This window comes from Felis catus, chromosome B3, assembly GCF_018350175.1.
Source record: "Felis catus isolate Fca126 chromosome B3, F.catus_Fca126_mat1.0, whole genome shotgun sequence".
Lineage (NCBI taxonomy): Eukaryota > Metazoa > Chordata > Mammalia > Carnivora > Felidae > Felis > Felis catus.
This window is the reverse complement of record NC_058373.1, coordinates 129,939,396-129,954,807: the sequence shown is the minus strand read 5'-3', so window position 1 is coordinate 129,954,807 and position 15,412 is coordinate 129,939,396. Positions and strand designations below refer to the sequence as shown.

The window sequence follows — 15,412 nt, the reverse complement described above, 5'->3', positions numbered from 1 at the left end:
TCCCATTATCTCTCTGCCTTTGCCCTGGGAGAAGTAATGTCAGGAGGGATTTTTATGTAGGTCCAGGCTTGTCCATGATTCCTGGGCTCTATCTAAGGCACAGAAGCAGCAAAGCCAGCACTTGAGGGAACACTGGGACAGTTGGGTCTCTGTGATAACTGGGAAAGAAAGATGCCTAAGGACTGAAGTGAACTCCTAGGAACCTCCACCCGTCAGGTCATTGAGGAATTGCACTATGCTGGGGTGGAAAGAGAACTTCAGGATAAATAAAGTTGCCTTTCATGGCTCCAAGGCAGGTTGGGAACTGAGAGTCAAAATTTAAGCAAATTTAAGACCAGGAAGTAATATGTGATACTCTGTATCCCTGGGATTATAAACTGGGATTCATTTTTCATATAGCCTATTCTTCACAGAAAGATGACTTGAGGACTGAACTTGCTTTTCTCATTCACAAATGTTGTATTTAGTTACTCTGAGGAAGCTTTCAAATGAGGAGAAACATGACAGAGGCATCAGTGAATAGGCTGACTAGACTCTGATGATAAGATCCAAAAAGGCTGGTGATGACACACAAATACTGTAATAAGGCTCCGATGCTGACAATCTGTGCAGAAACTAAAGTTCAGTTTTCTTTAAATAATAATATTTTGGTCTTTCTGAAAACCAGAAAACATAACAGTATTTGGCATATTCTTGATCAGATGTTACTATCATCATCATTTGTATGTAATATTTACTGAGCACTTAATGTAAATTTTGGAGTTAGAAATCAGAAACAATCTGTCTTCGTCAATATTAATAAAGAGGAAAGCCTAGCCTATAGAAAACGCTAATATCTCTAGAACATCTATAACAATACCTCACATCTCAAGAATTCACATATTTTACCACTGCTGCCTCAGAATACAAATTTTCTTTTTCTTCTAGATTATGAAAAAGAAAAAAAAATGTTTTCCCTACAGAACTCAGATTCTAGTGGATATATATAGTTGGGGGTGAGGGTAGATGAGATATAAAATAAATAAATCATTAAAATATAAATTATTCCCCCCAAGTGCATCGGGAGAAAGTAAAACAAGAAAGGAAGTAAAGCATGGGAGTTAGGGACTGGTCTGTTATCTTGTATTTGGAGGTCACAGATAGCCTCACGAAGGAGACATTTGAGTAAAGGTCAGAAGAAGGTTAGGGAATATATCGTGAGAATGCCTGGGGAAGGAACATTCCAGGGAAGACGGAACTTCCAGTGAAATGTCTTTGACACAGAAATATACCTAATATGGTAGAAGAAAAGCCACTGAGACCTGTGTGGTGAAAGGAGAGTGAGTAAACGATGTAGGCACATAAGAATAAGTCAATGAGGTAGTGATGGCATGGGGGAAAGTGCTTGGGAACCCAATCATTTACTGACCCATGAGCTGTTTTATTGTTGGCTTTTACCCTGAGTGAGACAGAAAGCTACTGGAAATCTTTGGATTGAAGAGTCACATCATCTGATTTCGTTTTTAACATCGATCACTCTGGCTATCGCACCATGGAAACACTATAGAGGGTTGGAAGTAGAATAGAGGTGGAGTTTCAAATGAGGGGTGGATAGGAGGCATTTATAGTCCCAGAAACGGAAATTGGTTGATTGTAGTGCAGTGACTATAGAGGAAGTAATGAGAAGTGTTGGTCAGAATCTGGATGTATTCTGAGGGAAGGGCCAAGAGTTTGCAAATGGGCTAGATAGAGGGTGGAAAAAAAGTGTTGAGTTCAGAAGCATCTGTCTTAAAGACCTGGAAGGATGGGGTTGCCAAGACTTTATTTTAGGGGATTGGTCCAGGCTAGAACTAAAAATATGATCATCATCTCATGACTTTAAATATTGAGACAAGATGAAATAACCAAATGAGTGAGTGTTATGGACAGAACTGTATTCCTGCAAAATCCATATACTGAAGTCCTAAACTCCAATACAGTACTCAGAATGTGATTGTATTTGGAGATAAGGGTTTTAAAGAGGTGATTAATCTAAAAGTATGCCTTCAGGGAGTCTGGGTGGTTCAGTCTTTAAACATTCGATTTTGGCCCGGGTCATGATCTCATGGTTCATGAGTTTGAGTCCCACATTGGGTGAACTTGAGCCCCACATCTGGCGAGCTCAAGCCCTGGTGTGGGTGAGCAGGAGCCCTGCTTTGGGTGAGCCCCCTTCTCTCTCTCTCTCTCTCTCTCTCTCTCTCTCTCTCTCTCTCTCTTGTTCTCTCCCCCCCCCCCGGGTTTCTCTCTCTCTCTCTCTCTCTCTGCACCTCACTCACTTGTGCTCTCTCTCTCTTAAAACAAAACAAAACCAAAAAAGAAAAGAAATGAAAAATAAAGAAAATAAATAAAATTAAGCCTTTAGCTTATGCCCTAATCCAATTTGACTGATGTCCTTATAGCAAGAGGTTAGAAGACAGGAAAACATTAAATGCATGCATGCACACAGGGACAACTATGTGAAGAAGCAGCAAGATGGTGGCCACTTGAAAGCCAAGGAAAGAGGCCCCAGAAGAACCAATCCTGCTGGTATCTTGATCTTGGACTTACGGTCATTACAACTGTAGGAGATAAATTCGTGTTGTTTAAGCTACCCAGACTATGGTATTTTGTTATGGTAACTCTAGTCAACTAATATAGTAAGTGATGATAAAAAGAAGGAGGAGGATGAGAAGGGGAAGGAAAAGAAGAAAATTAAGAAGGAAGGCCCTATTTCAATTATTCCAGTAAGACCAAAAACTAAGGTTGACTGACAGAAAATCTTCATTTACTTCATTTAGTAACATTTACTAACCTCAACAAAGGGGCAAACACTTTGAAGAAACAGGGGATGTAACTATAAATTATGGTTCTTTTCTCAAAGGTAGGCTAGTTTAGTAAGAGGACTAAATTAATGATGATGATGGTGATGATGATGTTGATATGTACTTAGATAGTTGCATGAAGTTTGCTTAAAAGATGGAAATGTATTATTTATTAACATAGTTTATTGGTTTTCTTGTTTTAAAAGCTATTGTGTGCCCAGTATTAAAAGAGATTCCAGAAATATAAATATAATAATATCAAGTGATTGATGGTAATGATGATGATGATGATGATGATGATGATGGGGAGTTAACAACAGTCAACCTCTAGTTTTTCTGAAGGACAGCAGCAACACTGGTGAGGCCAGTTACAGAAATGGTGAGTCTGAGCATGTTGAAGTTGAAATATTTGTGGAATATAAATAAGGGAAGAAGGCAAAACAATTATGGGATGAAAAAATCAGATTTCAAGGGGACCATCAGGGATCTATAGATAAACTCTTCCAAGTAACACATTTGGAATAAAACATAGTGGATCAATGAAAGGATCATGGGTAAGACCTACCTTTAGGAATTTCATGAAGAAGGCCAGAAAGGAATGGTCGAAAAGTAAAAAGAATGTAAGAGAGTCTTCTTAATGATGGCCAAGTAACCAAAAAGAAGCACTAGAAGGGTGCCTGGGTGGCTCACTCAGTTAAGTATCCAACTTTGGCTCAGGTCATGATCTCATGGTTCATGGGTTCAAGCCCTGCATCAGGCTCTGTGCTGAACGCTTGCCTGGAGCCTGGAGCTGCTTTGGATTCCGTGTCTCCTTCTCTCTCTGCCCCTCCTCTGCTCGCGCTCTGTCTCACTCTGTCTCTCAAAAATAAATAAATGTAAAAAAAAAAATCAAAAAGAAGCATTAGAGAACAAGCCCATATGTCCACTAAGATAAGGCATGAAATTTATCATTTGAATTTGGCAATAAGGACATTAAAGGCAATATCTGCCAAAACAATCTCAACAGAGTAGAGGAAGAAACTATAATGCAATGAGCTTAAAAAAGAACTGAGAAGAAAAGAATCAGGGAGTGTTAGTGAGGACTTAACTTAATTTTTTTTTTAATGTTTACTTATTTTTGAGAGAGAGAGAGAAAGACAGCATGAGTGGGAGAGGGGCAGAGAGAGAGAGGGAGATACAGAAACCAAAGAAGGCTCCAGGCTGTGGGCTGTCAGTACAGCTCAAACCCATGGACTGAGAGATCGTGACGTGAGTCAAAGTCAGGGTGCTTAACCAACTGAGCCACCCAAGCACCCCAAGACTTAACCTTTTAAAAGCCCATCTGAGCAAGGAAGGAGGGCAATGAAGCAGTATCATAGCACTGGGAAGCATTTGTGGTGACTGTTCAAGAGCATACCTAAGGTGAAGAAAAGAAGTCACTGGCAAGCATACACAATAGTATGGGTAACTACTGCAGAAAACGGAATAGCAACAATAACAATAATTACAACAGGAATAACAATAGAATACAACTCAATCTCTTACATTAGAAGAAAGGAAGGGAGAATACATTTAAAAACTTCAAAGTTGGGCTGGTCAGAAATAAAAAGAATTAATACTTTATAAGGTCTTAAATTAGTCTAAGTTGGTAGAATACATTTCCTGAGAATAAGGAAGATAGAATACAAATTTGTAAATATGTTTCAACCAGGAGCTTACATACCTAGAACAGCCAGGATGTAGGAATAAGAGAGGAGACAATATTTTGATGAGATAGTTCAGCACCTGAATTGAGCTATGTTCAAACTCAGCTGAACACCTAAATTCTGTCATTTGAGTCAATACCTTTATGTACTTTGTAATCTAGGATTGATAATAATTGAAAAAAATAAACTTTTGCTTGAATAATTTGAGTTTGGTTTGTCTTCTTACAAATAAAGTGCCACTACTTGTTCAAGGTGGGGGAAGAAAATATGTTAGGGCAGGAAAGGGATGACAGATTAAAGAAAAGGGGATGAAGGAGTGGAGGTCTATGAAAGCTCAGGGTAGGTGAGGTAAGGATAAGAGCGTGAAAGTGTTGGAATGATAAAACATTCCAAAGTACTAGAAATATAGTGCTGGAATTCTAATGTGAAGCATTTCCAATAGATCATGCCCAGTTCTGGAGTGGAACAGAAGCCTGGAGAAGTGCAAGGAATTGTAAGGTTACAGTGTTGAGTGGGTTATTCTCATGTAAAATAAGCTTCCCCAGAATATGACGATATTAAAAACAGTTACAGCTCCCACATTTGAGTTTAAATCTTATCTCTTTCACTGGAGATGTTACTTAATTTATCTAATATTTAGTTTCCTCATACATAAAATGAGGATAAGTAGAATACCCACTTCATAATGTTCTATAAAGATTAACAAAACCCACCCTAAACCACAGAATATCATGGTTACCCACAATTTATCATTCAACATTTAAAATGCTGGCTTAGAGAATACAAAGTCAGGTAACTATATGTTGAATGGATATGGGAGATTCATTAAAATATGCCTTTGGAAGTCTGTAAAGATACTAATATTAACAGTAAGCAAAATAATAAGAAAAACAAACAAAAAAAACTTCTGCATTTGGAGTAGCTGTTTAAGGGTCCCACTCAAAATGGCAGAATACATCCATTCATTTATTCATTAATTTATTCATTCATTCATTCCCCAAATGTTACTTAAATTCTACAAAGTGTCAGTGACTGTTCTTGGAATCCCTTACAAAAGAGTTAAGCCAGATAAGAAGGTTGGGGAAAATAAGAAAAACAGGGAGATGAAGATATAGTTTTAGGGAAAAGTGGCCTTCCAGACTTTGGTAATGATTAAGTTCTTTCCATTTTGGTAAAGAGGTCATTGCTGATAAAGGAAAATTTATTCATTTCATTCAGAAAACATTTGGAACATTTTGATTACAAAGAACTGCACACAGCACCCAAAATACAAGAATGGATAATTTAAGTAGGATGGCAGCCTGTTCACGCATCTTTGTGTGGTCTGAGGTTCAAAGTCCTCGGTACCAACTCTCCTGTAGCCTGCTCATTCGTGTTTTCCAGCAGAAGGTCCTTCGGTGTATATGAAAATAGAGCACTTGGTCCTTAAGCAGGTTGCTTTTACAGCTAGGTCAAAGCCTGACTCTGTCACAGAATTTAATTACAGAATATATAGGAGACAAATTAATATGCAAAAATGCAGAGTGGTGTTTGTTCCTTATTTCTACAAATCTACAAGTGTCCTTGAGGTATCCTTCTAGCATCTTGTTTAGAAATAAACAATCAGAGAATATTGTTGGGTCAAATTATTTTGTGAACATGTTTCTTCTCTCTTCTTTTTTCTCCAATTGGCTGTTTTTGCTGCTGAATATTATGCAGCTAAGGGCAGAAAATTTGAATACTGATGTAAAAAAAAATGTTGCTTTTTGTTTTTATTTGTAACTGTGGAGTTGGTTTTGTTATAATCATCTCATGACCTGCCCTTGCTTTTCTTTAAATGTCGACATATGCAAAATTATTTTCACATCTCCAGAAAACTTATAGAATCTCACATGTATTTAAAAAAAAACTAACCTAAAATTCCTAGAATAAACTGACTAATACTATTAGTTGTTTGATAATAAAACAACATTCTGCAAAAGGATTCTTTCTAGAGAAACATTGACAAATCACTGATACTTGTATTTGTGGCTCTCTCCATATAAGTAATTAGTATTCTCCCACATGTATAAGGATGACTCCAAAAATTCATTGCTCCATTCTACAACTCTCTACTGAATTGCAGTGTAATTGCTTATAATTGTAATGATTTGCTGGCTACCTCTATCTGAAGGCCACATGGATCATTCAATTAAAAATTGAAATATTAAAAAAATACGGTTGTAATATCCAAATTAAAACTGTTTCTCTTTCTGACTCCATTTTCTAGGTTACTCACACTGGAAACCTGAATGATAGACAACTTGATTTCTGTTCTCTCTACCCCTCTCCGTGAAACCATTCACTAAACTATGATATTACCTACTACAATTTTTTTTTCACATTGATTCTTTGTTCTTCAAACACTGATCTAAGTGATCATTATTATGTGACTTCTAGTGTCCTTCAACAATCCCCTGAGATCTGATACCTGAATTTCTCTAACCTACAATTTCTTCACCCTGCTGTCACTAAAGATATTTTGTGAAAGCAGGTTTTATGACAGGTTCTTGCTAAAAAGCCTGGATGGTGTCCAGTTGCCACAGAACAAAGAAAATTTGTTTCATCACTTGAATTAATTCAATTTTATTTTTTGTAGCTGATCCTGGAGACAAGTTCAAAAAGATGGGAAAGTAGAGTAGAAAGTTATCCATGAAAATGTGAAAATATACATCCAAGTGAAGTCTTATCATACTAGAAGCATTGTAGAATTTTTTTGTCACCTCCAAACAGTCACAATAGGAGTAGAAAACAGTAAGATGGTGAGAGAGTAAAAGAAATGATGTGTACAGAGGAAACAATAAAGTATTGACAAGCCAATAATAGTGAAGGAGAGAAAAATGAGGTGACCCAAAGGCCAACTCACATCATCAAGTTTGAGGACAGAACAGCAAAAGTGAAAGACTCCAGAGACAGAAGAGTCATTGACTAGAGAGAACAAAATGAATGATTCTAAGAACATTTGAGTCATCATAAGACCAAGCCAAAATAAGACAGGCATTGACAGAGAGATCAAGCAAAAGAATGGGAGGCTGGTAAGGATTTGAGGCACAATATTTTTAACCGTATGGGTATCTCTTTGCTTATCATCTTCCAAGCTAGTGATGCCAAAGATATTGAGGGGCAGGTGAGTGGAGGATGGATATAAATAGTCATTACCATACATTTCTGTCCAAATAATGAGAAAATGCAAGAGTCACAGAAAGTTATATTTCATATTAATAAGAGCAATACACTTACTATGATCATGACTAAAACAGATTTCATACACACACACACACACACACACACACACACACATATATCCTTATATATTTATATAATTTTTCTACCAACAAATGTAGTTGATAATGCTGGCAATATAAGAAAACCACATAGAGAGCCACAAATAAACCTGTGCATATATGATCAACTGATCTTTGACAAGAGTGCTAAGAACACACAATGGGGAATGGATAGTCTCTTCCACAAAAGGTATGGGATAAACTACTGAATATAAAAAAAAAATACAAGTGGATTCCTATCTTACACAAAACTCAACTCTAAATGGATTAGAGTCTTAACAATGTAAGATCTGCAACTGTAAAACTCCTAGAAGAAAACAAAAGGAACACTTTTCTTGACATAGGTGTTGGCAATGACTTCTTGGTTCTGACATCAAAAGCTCAGGCAACAAAAGCAAAACTGACAGGTGGGACTATGTCAAACTAAAAAAAAAAAAAAATTTCACAGCAAAGGAAACAACAGAACGAAAAGGAAACCTACAATATGGGAGAAAATATTTCCAAACCATGTGTCTGAAAAGAAGTATTTCCAAAATACAATCTTCTGCAACTCAGTAGAAAGATAATATTAATAATAATAATAATCCAATTTAAAAATGGGAAAAGGAACTGAATAGACACTTCTCCACAAAGGCATACAAATGGCCCACAAATATAAGAAATGGTGTTCAACATCATTTATTACTGAGGTAATGCAAATCAAAACTATAATGAATATCATCTCACACCACACAACTTAGGATGGCTATTATTAAAGCAATAATAATAATAATAATAATGGAAACAACAACAGATGTTGGTGAGATTATGGGAAAACTGGAACCCTTGTACACTACTGCTAAGAATGTAAAAGGTTGCAGCTGCTTTGGAAAGGAATACAGAGAGTTCTCAAAAAACTTAAAAATAGAATTAATATGATCTGACAAGACAAAAGAACTGAAATCAGGATATTGAAAAGATATAGGCACACTGTTGCATGCAGCATTATTTATAATAGCTAAGACATGGGAACCAACTAAATATCTATTGATGGGTGAATGGATAAGGAAAATGTGGTATATCGATTCAACAGAATATCATTACACCTTAAAAAAAAAGAAAATCCTTTAATTTGTAAACATGTGGATGAACCTGGAGAATATATGCTGAGTAAAATAAGCCAGAGGCACAAAGGACAAATACTGACTTGGAAAGAATATTTGAATTGTTTTGGCGTAAAAGAATTACTAAACAACACCTGTAAGATATCTCTACACATGAAGAAATAGGTAAATACATCAGTAAAAACGTAAAGGATATGAACAGCTAAGACAGAAATGAAAACCCTGCAGTTCCATAACTATATTAATACATGCTCAGTTTCTAATACTAGGTAAATTAAAATTAATACAACAATATACTACATAAATTGATAGAAAAATCTAATTCTGGAAAAAACAAGTAAGACTATATTGCTGTAATGTGTACTAGAGTTCAACTTTTAGTATCTAGTAATACTGAAAATTCTCCCAACCCATCGATTCCCATGATAAAGTTTCTGCATTTGTTAAATTTTAGTAGTAGGTGCATAGATTTTCTTTGTGCTTGAAATTTTTCATAATGGTACATTTATTTATTTATTTATTTATTTATTTATTTATTTATTTAATTTCTCTGTTAGAGCACAAGTAGGGAAGAGGGGCGAGGGAGAGAGGGAGACAAAATTTTAAGCAGGCTCCATGCTCAGTGCAGAATCTGATGTGGGATTCGATCATCCCACAATTATGGGATCTGGGATCGTGACCTGAGCTGAAATTAAGAGTCAGATGTTCAACTGACTGAGCCACTCAGGTGCCCCCATAATGGTACTTTTTAAAAAAATAACTTTTACTTGTTTTTAAATATATTTATTTAAATTCAAGTTAGTTAACATACAGTGTAGTATTGGAAAAAAAAAACAAACTTTTAGAGCTTATGAGCCATTAGATTGAGGAAATGCAGTATTCTCTTGACTGAATCACGTATTAACATCAGAGAGAAGGGTGTATCTCAGGTCTCATGACTATCCAGTGGGAATTCTATTCCCTGAATTTTAATTCCTCTTTGGAGACATACCAAGATTCTCATGGAAATGACTCAAAATGTCTCCAAGCTTATCAAACACTCTTTAAAGTATTAGAAATAGGTATGTAATTAGCATCTGCCCAAACAGCCATTTATTACTTGATGTTTGTTCAAATTGTTTACCATCTTTCTACTAATCTAATGTTTACACCCTTATTAAAAACATCCTCTCATAGTATGAAAATATCTCTATTTCTGAGACAAACATAGTATGACTGGAATGACTTTATGGTTTGCATTTTCAAACGAAACGGATATAAAAAACAGATACTTTTAGCCCAATCTTTGCCACTCTTCCTATGACTTCCAGTTTGTGATAATGCATTTACCAGGAACGATATTGGTCACAGATTAATTACTACCATGAAATGTTTTAGAAATGCTATCCTCATAATATGTATGGGAACAGACATTCGGCTCCACTCCTTAGCCAAAATATAAGGCTATTAAAGTGATCAGTGATGGTACACTGACTTTTCCAGGACAATCTGGGTGTATTGCTATCAGCCTGGGATGCCATTCGGTTTAGCATCTGTTCTGGATTTTTATTTGCTTTAAATAAAGCATTATTAGTGCACCACTGCATTTTGCTTATGATTATACAATGATAAATTAAGATGGGTTTGGTAATACTCCTACTTTCTGACGTGGTCTCCATAATAATTTAGGAGAATCACATGCACTTAACAGAGTTCTCACTGTAAAAGGTGCTTATATCTAAAGGATGATTACCTATATCTATCCCTATTCTCTCTGCCCTTTCCCCAAAGCACTAAACTCTTCTCGAAGCACACTTGAATAAAATAACTAGTACTCTGAGACACCAGCAGTGAGGGGGAGTTAACTCTTGTGCTCTCCTTGGAGGAAGGGGGCTGAAATAACTTCTTCACCCTGGCTGGCTACTTGCACCAGCTGGTCACATCACTGTCCATGCTTCAGCCTGCAGTAGGCACAAGTTTGCCTGGTCACCATTTGATGGCTCGGTGGTGAGTCTGAAGAATTGTAGATTTGGTTTCTCCGTGATATGCGTGGGGATGCAGGCTTCGATGTTGAGCCGTCAAACAGAGATAGCTGTCTGAACACACTTGCTCTGGAGTTTTTTTTGGTCATTATTTACATGACATCATTCTAAAGCTATTTATTTCATTGTGCGGCAACACATTTTTTTTTAAAGAACTCTTTTGATTGCAATGAATTCAAGAAAACAAAAATAAATATTTGAGAAAAAAATTAGGCACTGCATTTTCCGTTTCTCTGGAAAGTTGACAATACGTGTGTTTTTGTGCAAATGTCAGTTAACCTTTCCCACACTCCACAAGGAGTGCGGTGACACCTATGCCAGTTGAAATCTAGAATTTTCACATTTTCATCTACTTTCAAAGTTAGAGTGCTAAGCAAAATAAGTCAGTCAGAGAAAGACAAATATCATAAGACTTCACTCATCTGTGGCATTTCAGAAACAAAACAGATGAACATAGGGGAAGAGAAGAAAAATAAGATAAAAACAGAGAGGGCGACAAATCATAAGAGACTCTTAAATGCAGAGAACAAACGGAGGGTTGCTGGCGGGGGTATTGGGTGGGGGATGGGCTAAATGGGTGATGGACATTAAGGAGGACACTTGTTGGGATGAGCACTGGGTGTTGTATGTAAGTGAACAAGCACTAAATTGTATTCCTGAAATCATTATTACACTATATGTTAACTAACTAGTATTTAAATAATACAAAAAATAAATAAAAACAAAAAGTTAGTAGTTGTGTTTCCAAGTTGGCCTAGCCTCTGTGAAGGTGCCCAGTGACCTCTGTCTCCTGGTATTCCTACCCAAGTATAGTCCCCTCCACACAAAGGCTGGTCAGTATGACAAACAGCAGAAATGATGGCATGGCACATTCAACATTAGGTTAGAAAAGACCATGATTTTCATCTTGAGCACCTACTCATTCTCTCTCTTTTTTCCTCTCTCTCTCTTTCTCTCTCTTCTTGTTCTGGGGAAAACAGCTGCTATGAAGAGGCTCACATAGGGAGAGACTAAAGCCTCTGGCCAATAGCCAGACAGGAACTGTGGCCTGCCAGCTACTATGGAAGTGAGCACGCTAGCAAATTCTCCAGCCCTAGGTGAGTCTTCAAATAATTGCAGACCCTGCCAACAGCTTGATTACAACCTTGTGAGAGATCCGGAGCCAGAACCACCCAGTTAATCTGTTCCTAGACTTTCAACGCTCAAAAACTGAGCTGTTTCAACTAAAATTTTGAGAAAATGTATTCTGCAGCAAGAGATAACTAATACACTATTTAGGAGACTATGACAATCACAGCTATTAAACACATATAGCTATGGAAAGTGCATTTACATACCATCCTGTGAAGCTTGACATTTCATTTACATCAAGAGACTGTTCTAAATTAACGTCTCTTACTTTCTGCTTCAAGTTTTCCTGGGAATGCACAAGAAAATAAAACAATCTCTGTTAATGTGTTCGACTGTTAATAGGACTTTGCAAATAGTTAGATATGCCAGATTAATGTCACTCTAGGAGATGATTTAATTAGAAAATGGACTAATTTCATAATGGCTTAACGTTTTTAATTCTATTAATAGAATTAAAGTCTTTGATGTGCATTTTGCTGAAAACAAAACATTGTGAATGCTGTTGCAATTCAATTAAAAAGTTCAATAGATGATAGAATTATTTGGTTTTGAGGTGACAATATGCATGTCAAATTCAGTTTAAAGTAAAAAAAAATCAGAAACTTAGTTTGATAACGATAGAATATATAGAAATTAAGAGATGTGGAGCAGAAATGTACTTAAGGGTTGTTTATTTTGTGTGTAGACATAACTTATAACTGTGTCCATGACATAGGGATGCTCTAGTTACTATAGTTGCCTATATTTATAATTATTTGATATACATAAGTCTAGGATAACTAAATAAAAGAAGTTTGAGATGAAGCTGACCTTGAATGCCAAAAAGTACTTCAAAAATACATATTTTCTCATATTTTCACATTCTTTTGCTTGTCTTTTTTTGTTGTTGTTTGTTTTAGGTTGTCAAATGATCCTTTGAAATATTATTTTCATTTCTAGTTCTTAACTAGCTGGGCATTCCACTGCACCACTATTCAGGTCTCCTATCATATCATGAGGGTCACGGTCATCACCATTGCAACCACAGATCGGGGAGTCCCCAGGATCTCTTAAATGGTTCCAGAGAGTTCTCCGGCTAAAGATTGGTGCTGCCTCTGTCAGGCAATGTTGACAAACTCATCAAAAGTGATTATTTCCACCATGCTTAATGTTTTTCTGCTTCTTTCTGTCTCTTGGAAGTTCCTTGAGGGCTTTGATAATCAGGGCAGAGGCAGAAGGTAGCTCTTCAATCTGGACCTGTCTCTTCTGAACTGTCAGTTTCAATGTCATCCTCAGATCCTTCCAATCACCAGTTGCCGTGGCGATGTCATCACCTACCATTTTTAGAGACAGACCCAGTGGCCTGGATCTTGGGGCCAGGGCAGACATGGCATTATGACTTTGATCTTCTTGGGGTCGAATTTAGGCAGCATGGTGTCGATTCCAGAGGACCAAAGAGAGTTGCACCTTGGCCTTCTCCCAACCAAAAGCCAAAAGCTCTTTTGCTTGTCTTTAGTTTGAAATTGAGAAAGCCTTTGGTAGTGCAATATCTATATTTTGCAAAACATTCGAAAGAATAAATGGCAATAACTAATTTGGCAAGTCTTCCTTGTAAAATTAATTATTGTAGGATTTAATTTATATTTAAATAAAATTTAAAAGGAGAATATTCTCTCAGCAAAACGTGCTGTGAGTTTGGTAAGTATCCTAACACCTACAGAGTTAAAAACATTATGATCTACAGAAAATAATCAATTGAAGATTTATTTGTTAGTTTATTCATTTATGTATGTGGTATATATATACCTATGTACGTATTTATTTAGTAGCCATAAAGTTCAATTTTGAAGAAAGTTGCAAATAATTTTACAAAAATATTAAAATAATAAAACCATGTCAACATGTATTAGAAAAAATTCCACTGAGATATTTCTGAATGGCTAAGAAACTAAAATATGATTAAGACTCTGTTTTAATTGTAGAAATAAGACTCAAGAGCAATTAACCAACTTATTCTTAAATGTTGACAATATCAATATAAAACCATAAATACAAAAATATTAATATAACATATAATATGTAATTATATAGTATACATTATATATGTACATATCAATATATACATGTAATGTAATATGATATAATATGAATATGGATAACAATATAATGAACTTTCTTGTTTTTCTTTATAATAACTAATTACGTTATGGGTATTTTTATTTCTGAAATGAAAACTTTATTAAGACTAATTTATAGATCTACCAATATATTAAAATAATTTTTGGATCACCAAATGTTAAAAATTATTTTATTTTAATATTTATTATAATTTTTTAAATTTTTTAAATGTTTATTTACTTGTGTGACAGAGACAGAGAGACAGAAACAGAGACAGAGTATGAGTGGGCAAGAGGCAGAGAGAGGGACACAGAATCCGAAGCAGGCTTCAGGCTCTGAGCTGTCAGCAAAGAGCCCAATGCGGGGCTTGAACTCACAAACTATCAAATCATGGCCTGAGCTGAAGTCGGATGCTTAACTAACTGAACCACCCAGGTGTCCCCCAAATTATTTGATTTTAAATATTTTTAGTGATCCTATTCATTTTAAAACTGCTTTGCTTTAGAGAAAAAATAAAGGATCACCCCAGCTATTTTAGACCTATTTTACAAGTCAGACTGTAGGCCAGTTCTGTTGACCAAAGATAAACACCTCCCCACTGAGTGATAAGAATTGAATGGTAAGTAGTAATTGGTATGAGATTAATACCTTCTTCTTTCCAAATATTGTCTATTTTTATAAAATGTGATTTAAGTTCCTGTAGCAGAAAACATTTGAAATTATTTATATAAGTATTGAAAATAGTCAAAACTTGGGTTGAAATCAATTTAGGTATAAATATAGCCAATATAATAAGCTGAGTTCTAGCCTTGTTTTTCAATCTCATGGAGTGAGCTTGAATTTATATCTAAGATTCATATTAAATTTCACTCGATCATTATAGGAAATGTCCTGATTTCTCAAAAAGATTCACATCCAAGTGTGAACACTATTTTTGGAAGTACTGTGGAATGGTAAAGGCAAAGTGAGTTAAGCAATCAGGAGGAATTTAAAATACTGAAACAATCCAGAAGAGAAGTGGATAAACATGGGAGAAAAAAAATAGAGACTCTTAGAAATCTGGGACTCGATTGTTTGCCCTTCCAGGGAGCTTTTGTCTTGACAGTTAAGTGTGGATGACTTTGATAATATTTTAAAATATGAATCTTTCCATGGTTGTGAGTTTCCCGGATTGTCTACAAACTGACAAACCCCACAGACAGTTTATAATCATGGGTCCAGAAGGAAAGGCTCACTTTTATTTATCAGTAATTG

The 15,412-nt window shown here is 35.8% G+C and overlaps 2 long non-coding RNA genes across 2 annotated transcripts in view; one reads left to right on the top strand and one right to left on the bottom strand.

The window, feature by feature from the left end:
- The window catches only part of LOC102901286, a 134,269-nt gene extending 121,900 nt beyond the window's left edge, over nucleotides 1-12,369 (bottom strand). Inside the window, exon 1 of the long non-coding RNA XR_002743217.2 lies at nucleotides 12,268-12,369. This is a non-coding gene — a long non-coding RNA (uncharacterized LOC102901286). The remainder of the gene's footprint in view (nucleotides 1-12,267) is intronic.
- On the top strand, nucleotides 1,181-8,303 carry LOC123386169. The gene is made up of 3 exons (XR_006599887.1): nucleotides 1,181-1,319; nucleotides 3,026-3,198; nucleotides 6,753-8,303. It is a non-coding gene; the product is annotated as an uncharacterized LOC123386169 (long non-coding RNA).
- Nucleotides 12,370-15,412: the final 3,043 nt, after the last annotated feature.